Source organism: Haliotis rubra, unplaced genomic scaffold, assembly GCF_003918875.1.
Source record: "Haliotis rubra isolate DU_JTF1 unplaced genomic scaffold, ASM391887v1 Scf58, whole genome shotgun sequence".
NCBI lineage: Eukaryota > Metazoa > Mollusca > Gastropoda > Lepetellida > Haliotidae > Haliotis > Haliotis rubra.
This window is the reverse complement of record NW_025767279.1, coordinates 489,590-502,289: the sequence shown is the minus strand read 5'-3', so window position 1 is coordinate 502,289 and position 12,700 is coordinate 489,590.

Sequence of the window (12,700 nt, the reverse complement as noted above, 5' to 3'; positions counted from 1 at the left end):
TAAATTATAGACTCAACATATACACATCTGATAGGGTAAGCTATCAATTATTGAACGTTTAGGTTTCCACAAGCCTAAAAAAATGAAACCACGCCTCCTCCTTTACTGCTGTTTCCAGGCACTCTTTATTCATGTTCTGTTTTGTGTTTGCAGATTGGCTGATAATGGAATAGGTAGAACTTTGTTGTTGTACTGGGTATCTTTGTCTACAAAATTTCGGTTTAACGTTCAACTGATCAGTTGTAAAGCCTTTATTGCTGTTAACCTATGTATTTGTAGCAATGAGATTCACACTTTCTGTACTTCAATAAGGTAAGTCTTGTGTAAACCATTTTAGAACAGATACTGCTGTGTAAACACTTCCATTGACAACTTTAATTCATTTCATTTCTGAAATATCGAAAGTGTTTTAGACTGTGCGCATATATTTGCACTCATTCAACTGGCATTCATCAAAATAATAATGATGATCCTTTAATTACCAATACAAACCACAGTATTTGTGGCATTTCAATCATATTTCATCCTACACAGAAGAGGAAACACAATCAAAATGTTCGTCAATATATTTTCGTTACCTAATACATGTACATCCTTCATGCAGCATCAAAGGAGACAGGCGCCCCGATGAGTTGAAGAATGATGAGTTATAATCTCGAGTTCCCTGCATCAATTTTACTACAGGTTATCGTTAAACGACTGTGTAATGTTATTAATCCTCGATTTTGATCAGGCAGTTGGAATATTCAACCCTGGTCAAGCATAAATGGTATCATGTTAAAGATATGCTCTAAATTGTTTCTTGAAGCATAATTGTGATTTATTGACTTTGCGATTGTAAACCGACAGCATTGGGTGTCAATGATTTTCGAGGTTCTTGGGCAAATTCAATCAACTTTTTGTTTTATCTTTCTTTTCAAATGTGCTGTGTTTGTTTGATCTAAACGGTTTATGTTACATGATCCCCGTTCATGGTGTTGGATTCAGCACCAACGGTAAGTGAATTACGCCTTAGATGATGCAGAATCCAAAACACATTGTTAATCACCATCGGTTCTTTCTTTCATTCACAACTTCCATGTAGCTTCTGGAAATTTCAGCAAAGAACATTAGATTTACTGTGCTTACCTTTAAAGAAGTCTTCGACAATATACCTCATTATGGTAAATATATAGTTCATTTAGAAATGCTGATGAAATGGCTTCCCTTTATTAAATATGGTTTGCTAATAAGTCCTGTTGAAGTTCTGTTTATCAGCTGCTAACAGTTTTATATTTTCGTTCATTTAGCTTCGAGAATTTCCATTTAGGAACGTCTTTGCTGTACAAGCGACCCTCTATTTAGAACACGTTTTCAATCAGTAACGTTCTTGGATTTCGAAATTGAATAGACAAGAACGTCAATTTAAATCGTGTGTGCTTACGTTACCTTAGACGGGTGTTGCCTTGTTGAACAGTAGACAATTAGAACACATCTTTCAGATGACACTGAGGCAGTGAAAGTCACCTGTGACAGATCCGCAGATCTTGACACAGCTAAGGGGCATGACCCGTGACATTTCAATCAATGACCATCACTGATGCATCTCCAAGAACATTGTGAAAAATGAAAACATTTAACTGGGAAAACTCGTTTTGGTCAATCAGTACACTGTTGAGAATAACAGATATCTTTAATAATATGATAAAACCCTTTCCATAATCTAAACACAGTCATTGTACGACTTTCATTGGTTTGTACTATAGCGAGCTTCACATCCGCATGAAGTGGAAGTCAAAATAGTTCGAACAAGGTATGCACATCAATATTATCCCGAAGGTTAAATTCGACCATTCATTTTGACATCTTATCCTGCTCGCTCATCTAAAACCAGTCTAATGTGCTGTAGGCGTGTTCTTTGTGAAACATGTCTCAAATGTGTTGGCTATACTGGTTAACTGTTAACTGTGACATAATATTTGACATGTGCATTCTATTGTACTACATTCATATTTTGTACTTAAGAGGGGAGGTGAAATGGGGTTCGCACTTAAGAATATTTCGCTCTTATAACGAGGTGCATGCGTGTGTATGTGTGGCTGCTGGTACAAAGCCCATGTTACAATATGTAATTCCGTCACGTCAGCAAACAATTGATCACGATCTCTTACGATTTTCTTTACTTGTGTTAGCGTTCTGTGAGCTGAGACAATTCGGTTGTCATCAGGTTTGTAGCTTGCTGTTTTTTACTACGTTCAATGAGAAGAGCTCCTGAACGCAAGTGTTTAACGTTTTTGACATCACCTGCAATGCCTTGAATACCCTTTGACTCGTGAAGGTCCGGGTTAGAATGAACCTTCAGTAACCCATGCTTGTCGTAAGAGGCGACTAACGGGACCGGGTGGTCAGACTCGCTGACTTGGTTGACGTATGTGATCGGTTCCCACTGGCTTTCTGGTCCAGACTCGATGATTTACAGACTGCCGCCATATAGCTGGAAAATTGCTGAGTGCGGCGTAAAACTAAGCTCACTCACATCGGCAGAAAGTCGTGATGACCTTTAGAGTACTACGGTTGACAAAGTTATTGGAATTGTAATGACTTATTATACAGCAGACAGATTACCACTTTAAGACTAATGACATCGACAGTCCATCACGGACATTGATTGACTACCAGGTTTTATGCAAATATCTATACGGAACACCTTGATAAAATTACATGAGCCCCATTCGCAATTTCACAAACAATGTGATAATATTTACATGTTCGGGTATATAATTGAGCTATTATGATAGGATCGTCGTGTGATGTTGCATACTGTTAATTATGCGTATGATGAAGCTGACGTCCTGCATCAGTAATTTCTTTAAAGCGAAACCCCTTTAATCCGGACAACGCACTTTCTACATGAAAACAATAGCAGGGAAGGACTGTAAGTCAAGCCAGGATGCTGACTGTCGTCTACCCAATGAACACCGACTTTACATCCCGGGTGAACTAAGATGTGACGACTCACCATGCATGCACTACAACGTTGTAGCCTCCATGAACCTCTGTGTGACTGCCTGAATGTACCGATATTACATCTTGATTGTACCGACGTGGCTGAATTTTGTGTGTACTGGATGGGTAGGTGAGTTAGCCACAATGAACAGTTTTTCAGCATTACCTCAGCGTTTCAGCTTGATATGAGAAGAGTGAGTTAAAATTTATCGTCACATCGGCAATATTTCAGCCATATCGTGACGAGAACTATTAATTGATATACAAAGTAATTAATCGTAAATTATCAAAAAACTGTCAACGAAGGACAGTAAAATAACTAGATTATCACAGATATGAATGTAAAACTAGTGATTAAATCTAAAACAGTTTAACTATAGATGACAATACAATATAAAAGCAGGCTATAGATTGCCAACAAGTGAAGGTAGATCACCATACTCGGGACGATGGGGACTTGCAATAACGTTTGCTTCCTGCATGGGCCCTAGCTGGATTTACATCATCCCTTCAGCTGTTAGCAATTTAGACACATCTAGCCATAAATTAAAAAGACACATATTCTACGATTAAAAAGTATGGAAAAAATGTCCGAACTCCTAGACATTAACTATTTCACGCGCACGAATATTGTGCAGATGCACCAAAAACTAATTCAATGTATTATCTATATATCAATGGCAGCAAGTGATTGCAGCGCTCGTTGGGATGCGACCGGCAGCAGGAGATTTGTTTAGTTACCTCTCCTGGCTGTTTACGGACTTGACAATCTTTGTTGCTCGAGAAGTTTCGTGACTAGGGTGGTTCAGACACTGCATGCGTTACAATTGTTAAAGAAGACCTTATAGCAGTATTGTAAACTGCGTCTTTGAATATGCTATTTATTGATTACAAGTTAATGTTGTGTGATCATTCTATTATTTGTGTTGTGTTGAACTGTGTGCTTACCGACTTCTGTTCGAAAGCCATCTCGTAACAGTAATAAAAGCCAACACAGCATCATAGGCATTAACTATGGCGGTAAACTATGGCTTCAGTCCAAGACGAAATCGCTGACATTACCGGTTTACGACCCACAGGACATCATAAAACTTATGTGTATAGCCTACGGTAGTAGATCATCTCATTGGGCGGTGATGGTCTGATCACACTTGATCAGGGCTGAGTTTGGGGACTGTAAGTCCAGGACTGGATAGTAAGCAGTATGTTGTTGGGTATCAGGTTAGGTATAACATATAGTTAATGATGAACTTTAGATGGAGTCTCGTTCCCAGACTGTATTAATAATACCATGCGACACTTGAGCTGTGAACGTGTCTTGTCTCAGGTAACCCACCAACAGAGTCAGTTTATCATTGTGAATCTAACAAATACATATATCCACATTTACTAAAAAGATACATATGGAAATTGTTTGTTTTCCCGGGGTCCCAAACCTGCTGTTTGTTATTCAAATCACGCTGATTCCAAAATAATTATGAGTAAATGAGTAGGTCTCTTCCCTGCTTATTGTAGTAGTATACGTGCAATAACCCCGCGAGGCAGCTAGAAACATGTTACCCATATGTAAACTCGTGCTTTTAGCAATATTTTATCATGGCGGGGGAACACCATACACGGGCGTCACACATTTAAACCATGCGGGGAATCGAACCAGCGCTTTCGGCGTGACGAGCGAATGCTTTAACCACCCGGCACTCGCATCTCCAAATATTTGTGAATCCCGAGGAGCTATAGAATATTCCGAAAGATTCATAATGGTTACGGTACGATTGAGGTATGGAGAAACCAGCATGGAGTTATAAAAAAATGTTTCTAAACATTTTTGGTCGCTCAGCGAAGCAAACAATTAATTCATCATCCCCGAGTAGTCTTTAGTAGGCTGAAGGTGCCATCTCCTATGATTATTTCGTTCGTATCAGTGTATTGCTGACATCGTGTTGTTAGAATAATTTATCGCACATCCATGTGCTGTGGCAACAAAGGTGTATGCACTTGGAATGACAAACGAACAACATAATGTATGGCATCAACACTCTTCCAAGTTGAAGTTTTGATGTCATTGCAGATCTGGAATGCTTCATTAACGTGTGTGTGGTTGATAAAGAGTTATTGACTGGAAAATAACATTCAAAATATAATTTCTGCTGACCACGACACCGACGTTGGGCTCTAAGACTACCTACCAAGGAGCCAGTCTGTCTTCAAAAGCCAGACATTTGTTGACCAATCTTGACCTTTGGATGAAATCGCCACTCAAAAGATTGCAACGTTTTATGTAGCTGGAATCATGGTATTGAAAGGCAGCCCGTCTGTTTTGTTGTGTTCCTGATGTATTTCTTATGATGTGATAGATGAACTTGGGCGAGTAATTAGATTTAGATTTTGCTCCTCCCGTGTCTGGACAGAGATGGAGTAACACTGATATTTGATTGTGGTTTTAATTATTTAGAACATTGGGTTTGGGGAGCGGAGTTACAGTATGTCTTACACAGAAATAGCTTAGTCTGAGGAACACATTGCCTTTTGTGTGGCCTGCGGTGATCTCGTGTTTAGCATCGCGTTCAAAAGTATTGCAATTGTATAGTGATGTGAATGCACATGTGTGTAAATGCGTGTGTGTGCGCACTTGTTACTGTACGTATATTTGTGTGACTGTGTATGTGTACGTATATGTGTGTGACTGTACACGTATGTATGTGAGTGTTTGTGGGGCTGCATGATGTATGTGTGCGTGCGCACGTGCATGTTGGGGACTGTATGTGTGTGCGTGTGGGGGGACTGTCTGTGTGTGTGTGCGTGTATGGGTCTGTGTGTATGTGTGCCTGTGTGGGACTGTCTATATGTGCGTGCGTGTGGAGGACTGTTTGTAGGTGTGTGCGTGTGTGGGACTGTCTGTGTGGTGTATGCGTGTGGGGGAGTGTGTGAGACTGTCTGTGCGTGTGCGGGACTATCTGGGTGTGCGTACATGGGACTGTCTGTATGTGTGTATGTGTGTATGCGTGCGACCGCTTTGACTCTTCCTCACTAATGCGGCTTTTACAGAGCAAGCACAATGAGATGCTGTGTCGCAGTGTTGAGCACTGGCCCTACACAGACACAGTCACCTGATTCCGAGTAAACCAGTGCTTGTTTTACTATAATTTACCCTACAACAACATAATGATCACAAAGGTATGAACATAGTTAAGTCGTTGATGGTGATATTGTCGCTACTACGTTTACTTTTCATCTATTTTATGATGAATACATTGCAACATAAATATCCTCTCCCTATTGATCTCAGTACAACAACACGACGTGAGGTTGTGTTAGGCACAATAGTGGAAGTATGTCAGTCAGGTCCAGCCATAAATACTTGGTGCCTGGCAAAGTGGATTCATTCTTCTACTTCTACAAAGTTGTTAATGCCTTGGTACTTTGCCCACATTGTTCTAAGTTTCCAATGTTCTTTGCCCACAGGCACCCATGAAAAGCCACCTCCTCGTGGTGGGTGCTGGGTCACGCTAAGCGCCTTTCAACCCCCCGTTGTGGACCCGGGGGGGATATTTTGGTCCACCAACCCGTTTGCCGTGGGTTGCGCCCCTGTGTCGGTGGAGGACGGGAGTCTGGTGGTTGAGGGCACTGGGAGCCTGGAACCGTGTTCCTTTTGCCCAACACACCACTTCGACCCTTACTTCACCTAGACGGGTGGTAGAACTGGCCCGGTTCTATCAATCGGCTGGTCACGCCATGCCCTGTGCATGGAAACATTCATATTGAAATTAATGCGCATTTTTGGAATGCTACTAATGAATGTTATAATTTGAAATTTTATGATACATTTTTTGCCTAGAGTCCTATGCCAGAAGGCGGTGGCTCATGGGCCAATCTGGTGATGTTGACCGCTGAATTCTGTATGTTTCTAAGTTATTGTTATGGGCCGAACCAGCCTGACAGTGAACTTAGTGGACAAATATAGCTATTCATGTCATATTTGCTGGAGTATATCAGCCCTGTATCCCTGGTGTTTGCGTCTTGGATATCCGATGCAATTTAACACTGTCCTAGTTGACACTCCGTGGTGGGTGGGGGGCAGGGTTGCTGAATGTTTTTTCTTTCACTATGGCTTACAATCAATCTGGTTCAAAAAGAAGACATTTAGAATCAAGTTCATCTGATGACACTAGTCCAACTGTTGATTCCTGGGCTCGATTCCTGGTGATCGAGGCAAAAGACCATCTTCCTATTAGACTAAATCCATTTGCCATATCAAAAGCTATTCATGGGTATTGTGGTGAAGTAAAAAATGTCACCCGACTTCGTTCTGGTGCCCTTCTTGTAGAGTGTGTGAGGAAACAACAGTCCATAAACCTGTTATCAATCCATCAATTTGCCAATGTTGAGGTGGTTGTTTCGGAACACCGGACACTTAATTCCTGCAGAGGCATTGTTCGTGACAGGACCCGTTCCTTGTCCGACATGTCAGAACAAGAAATTGCCGTAGAGTTACAAAATCAAGGGGTTTCATCTGTGAAACGTTTCACACGAAAGAAGGAGGATTCAACTATTGAACCCACACACACGTACCTGTTCACTTTTGCGCTTTCTCAATTACCAGAGTCTATCAAAGCTGGCTATGTAAACATCGGAGTGGAGGTGTATGTCCCAAATCCACTCCGATGTTTTAAATGTCAAAAATTTGGCCATGGTTCTAAGACCTGTACACGCTCAATGGTTTGTCAACGTTGCGGTGATAACCATGACAATCCTGACTGCCAACAGGTCATGAAATGTATCAACTGTGATGGCCAGCATATGGCATCCTCTAAACTCTGTCCTGTTTGGCAAACAGAATCCAAAATTCTTAGACTGAAGTGCGAGAGAAATATCACATTTGGAGAAGCCAGAAAACTCTTAAACTCTCAATCGGCTACCGCACCTACACGTACTTATTCTGCTGTTGTTTCGAGACCAACTCAGACTTCATCTGTTTCATGCCAGACTGAGCTGACATGGGTCAAATCTGTTCAACCCTTGTCAACTGAACCAGTCATTGAGCTTGACCTAATTAAGGCATCAGCTTCAACACCAGCCTCAACATCATGTACAGCGAGTCAGACACAGTCAACACCAATCTCTGAGCAATCGTCCGCAACAAATCTTGCAAAAGAAAAAGAAAGAAAGAAAAAAGTTCAATAAAAAAACAACACCTCAAGACTCTCACTCAGTCAGAGGTGCCTGTCCAGAACTCTTATAGTGCTCTGGACATGGAAGTCACTCCATCATCACAGAGTTCTGTGAAGAGTGCTTCGTCGTCACGTTCGCGTGTACTCACACCTATTGATCCACCATGAATCATGTATCAAATATAATTCAGTGGAATTGCAGAGGACTTAGAAATAATTTTAATGAGATACAGTTGATAGCTCAAGACTTTAAACCGTCAGCATTATGCCTACAGGAGACTTATCTTAAATTTAATGATACATTTGATCTTAGGCAGTACACATGTCACCACTCATTTTCTCCTCCAGGGGACAAAGCAACTGGGGGTGCTTCTATATTAGTCAGAAATAATGTCATTCATAGTGACATTCCCCTGAATACTAATCTTCAAGCCGTAGCTATCCGCATTACTTTGCACATAGCATTTACCTTGTGCTCACTGTACACTCCACCTTCATCTGCTCTTCAACAATCTGATCTTCAGAATCTGTATGATCAACTACCTAAGCCCTGTATCATCATGGGCGATTTGAACGGGCACAACCCTCTATGGGGCAGTACCTGTATAAACAATAAAGGTAAAGGCAATTGAAGATTTTATTTCTAATAATAATTTATGTGTGTTTAATGATGAATCAAGCACCTATTTGCACCCTGCTACAGGAACCTATTCTTCCCTTGATCTGTCCTCGCAGATGCGAATGTTTACAACGAGTTTGAATGGTCTGTTCATGATGACCTTTGTGGAAGCGATCACTTCCCTACTGTCCTGAAAGCTATCAGACCGGATGATGATTCCCCTTCATCACGGTGGAATTTCTCCAAGGCCAACTGGTCCTTATTTGAAATAATGTGTGTCAACAAACTAAAACCGGACAGCTTTAATAATGTATCAGATCCAATACAGCTGTTTTCCGCTGAACTGAATGAAATTGCTGACCAAACAATTCCTAAGTCCTCTGCAAATCCTCACATTCGTAAACCATGGTTTAACAACGAATGCAAACAAGCCAGGAAATGTAGGAAGAAGGCAGAAAAATATTTTCGCCGACACCCTACTGTTCATAATTTGAACAATGTTAAAATTACCAGTGCCAAGGCACGAAGGGCATATAAGCAAAACAAGCGCCTTTCTTGGAGAAACTATGTCTCCAAAATTAATTCGCGCACACCTATGTCTAAGGTGTGGAACATGGTCCAGAGAATAAAAGGCAAAGGCTCCAAATCTGCTGTTCATCATCTTAAAGATGGTGACAATTTAATAACTGATAAATGCAACATTGCAAATAAAATTGGCGAAACTCTTGCCAAAAATTCTTCATCGGCAAATTATGTCCCTGAGTTTCAGAGATATCAGAAACAACAGGAAAAGAAAAAAACTTAATTTCGACTCCAATAACGGTGAAGATTATAATGAAGTGTTTTCATTACATGAGCTACATACTGCTCTTGAGCAAGCTCATGACACTGCAGCGGGTGATGATAATATACATTACCAGCTATTGAAACACTTACCGGAACCATGTCTGATGACACTTTTAGATATATTTGACAAAATATGGACGTCTGGGGAATTTCCTCCTTCATGGCGTAATGCCATTGTAGTCCCAATACCAAAACCTGGCAAGGATCATACTGATCCGTCAAATTATAGACCGATCTCTCTAACTAGCTGTGTCTGTAAAACCATGGAACGTATGGTGAATAATAGATTAACTTGGTATCTTGAAACCAATAACCTCATAACAAATATTCAATGTGGTTTCAGGAAAAATCGTAGTACCATTGATCATTTGGTACGCTTAGAATCCTTTGTTAAAAATGCAATCGTAAATAAACAACATGCTGTATCGATTTTCTTTGATCTTGAGAAAGCTTATGATACAACCTGGAAACATGGGATTTTGAAGGATTTACATGATTTTGGTTTAAGGGGTCGTTTACCTCTTTTTATTTCACAGTTTTTAACCGACAGGCAATTTCAAGTCCGAGTGGGTTCAACCCTGTCTGACCATTACAATCAGGATCAGGGTGTCCCACAAGGCAGTATTTTGTCAGTCACTTTATTTAGCATTAAGATTAACAGCTTATCCAAGGTTTTAAACGATTCAATTGATGGATCACTTTTTTGTGGATGATTTTAACATTTCTTGTCGCGGTAAGAATATGCATACTATTGAACGGCAACTACAGTTGTGTTTAAATAAAATACATAAATGGTGTCTTGAAAACGGCTTTAAATTTTCTAAATCAAAAACTAATTGCATACACTTCTGCCGTAAATATAAACCACATAAACACCCAGAACTGTTTTTAAATGGCACTCCCATCAAGGTTGTAAAAGAGGCCAAGTTCTTAGGTCTCATTTTCGACTCCCATTTAACTTTTCTTCCGCATATCAAATCTCTCAAAACTAAATGCCTGAAGGCACTTGATTTATTGAAAGTCGTGTCTAATTCAAGGTGGGGAGGGGATCAAGCTACGCTCCTACACCTTTACAGATCACTTGTCCGCTCGAAGCTTGATTATGGCTCCATCGTTTATGGTGGAGCCTGTAAAAAACCTAAAACTCTTAGATTCAGTCCACCATCAAGGTCTGAGACTTTGTCTTGGGTCCTTCAGAACATCTCCTGTTGACAGTCTCTACGTCGAGGCAGATGAGCCTTCTCTTACTCAACGCCGTATAAAATTATCATTACAGTATATTACGAAGCTATATTCTAACGAGTCTAATCCTGCGTTTCACTGTGTCTTCACTCCTCTTTATGAGGATTTATATAACAAAAAGCCTTCTCTTGTTCCGCCTCTTGGGCACAGAATTAAACCATTCCTTTCTGCTGCCGGCATTGAGCTGGAGAATATATCTCCTTCTCGTCTTCTTTCTTCTCCTCCTTGGCAATTGGTGAGGCCTGACGTTGACTTAACATTAACCACATTTAAAAAATCCGAAACTAATGATTTACAGTATAAACAAGAATTTAGTCAATTAAGAAATAAATATAATAACTATAAATCCTTATATACAGATGGATCCAAGGATGGTGGCGCGGTTGCTTGTGCCACTGTCATTGGGTCCAAAACAATATCTTCCCAGACTACCCAATGACAGTTCAATTTTCACAGCAGAAGCAAACGCAATACTAACAGCTCTTAAATATATTAATAAACACCGTAAATATAAACAATGTATCATCTTTTCAGATTCTCTTTCGTGTCTTCAGGCTATTAAAAATCTTTCTTGCAAACATCCACTTTTAATAGAAATTATTGAATTGTACAATGAACTTGCTACTGGCCAATGCGACATCGTCTTTTGTTGGTTACCCAGCCACGTTGGCATTTCTGGGAACACGATGGCTGATATTGCTGCTAAGGCAGCACTCAACAAATCTGTGACACCACTTCTTATCCCATACTCTGATTATAAAGCCAGCATTAGAACATATATCCGCGATCTCATGCAGAAGAAGTGGGACACCCAAGTAGGTATTAATAAATTACATGCAATAAAACCCTACATTGGTTACACCTACTTGGGTTGTCAGTCCAGATTTGAAGAGGTCATTATGCGCCGATGTCGCATTGGCCACACTCGGTATACCCACGAATATTTACTGAAAGGCGAAGATCCTCCGTTTTGTATCCCTTGTGATGAAAGAATCACAGTTAAGCATGTCCTGCTTGACTGTGTTGAATATTCCATCACAAGGGATAAGTATTTTAATGTCAAAACATTGAAGGATCTTTTTTACACTGTTAATTCTCATTTAATAATTGAATTTTTAAAAGAATTAGATTTGTTGACTGATCTGTAAATAGCTAAATATTTTATGATTGAAAGTTTGAATTTGTAACACAGATTGTTAGTGGCTGTATCCTCGAGGGGTTAAAGTACCGTAAAATTATTGTCCTCCTGAGGAGGGTACGTAAGTCCCAAAACATTCAAAGTAAATTTCAACTTTCCGTTTTTTAATCGTAGAATATGTGTAATTTTAATGTATGGCTAGATATATCTCAATTGCTAACAGCTGAGGGGATGGTGTAAATCCAGCTAGGGCCCATGCAGGAAGCAAATGTACTGTAAGTCCCCATGGTCCCTAGTATGGTGATCTACCTTCAGTTGTTAGTGATCTATAGCCCATTTTTATATTGTGTTGTCCCCTATAGTTAAAATGTTTTAGATGTAATTACTAGTTTTAATTTCGAATCTGTGATTATCTAGTTATTTTACTGTCCTTCGTTGACAGGCTTTACAGTTTATCATTACATACTATGTAGAAAATTGATTGTTCTCGTCACGAAATGGCTGAAATATTGCCGATGTGACGTTAAATTTTAACTCACTCACTCACTCTTTGCCCACATTGTCATGTCGTTTACAAAAAATGCGCAATGTTTTAAATAGCAATATTTTCTCGAATTATCAAAAATATATATTCAAAAAATTATCAAATACAGCAGTAACTGGTTGAAGTGATGTATGCCAATATATTCATTTGTAAATAAA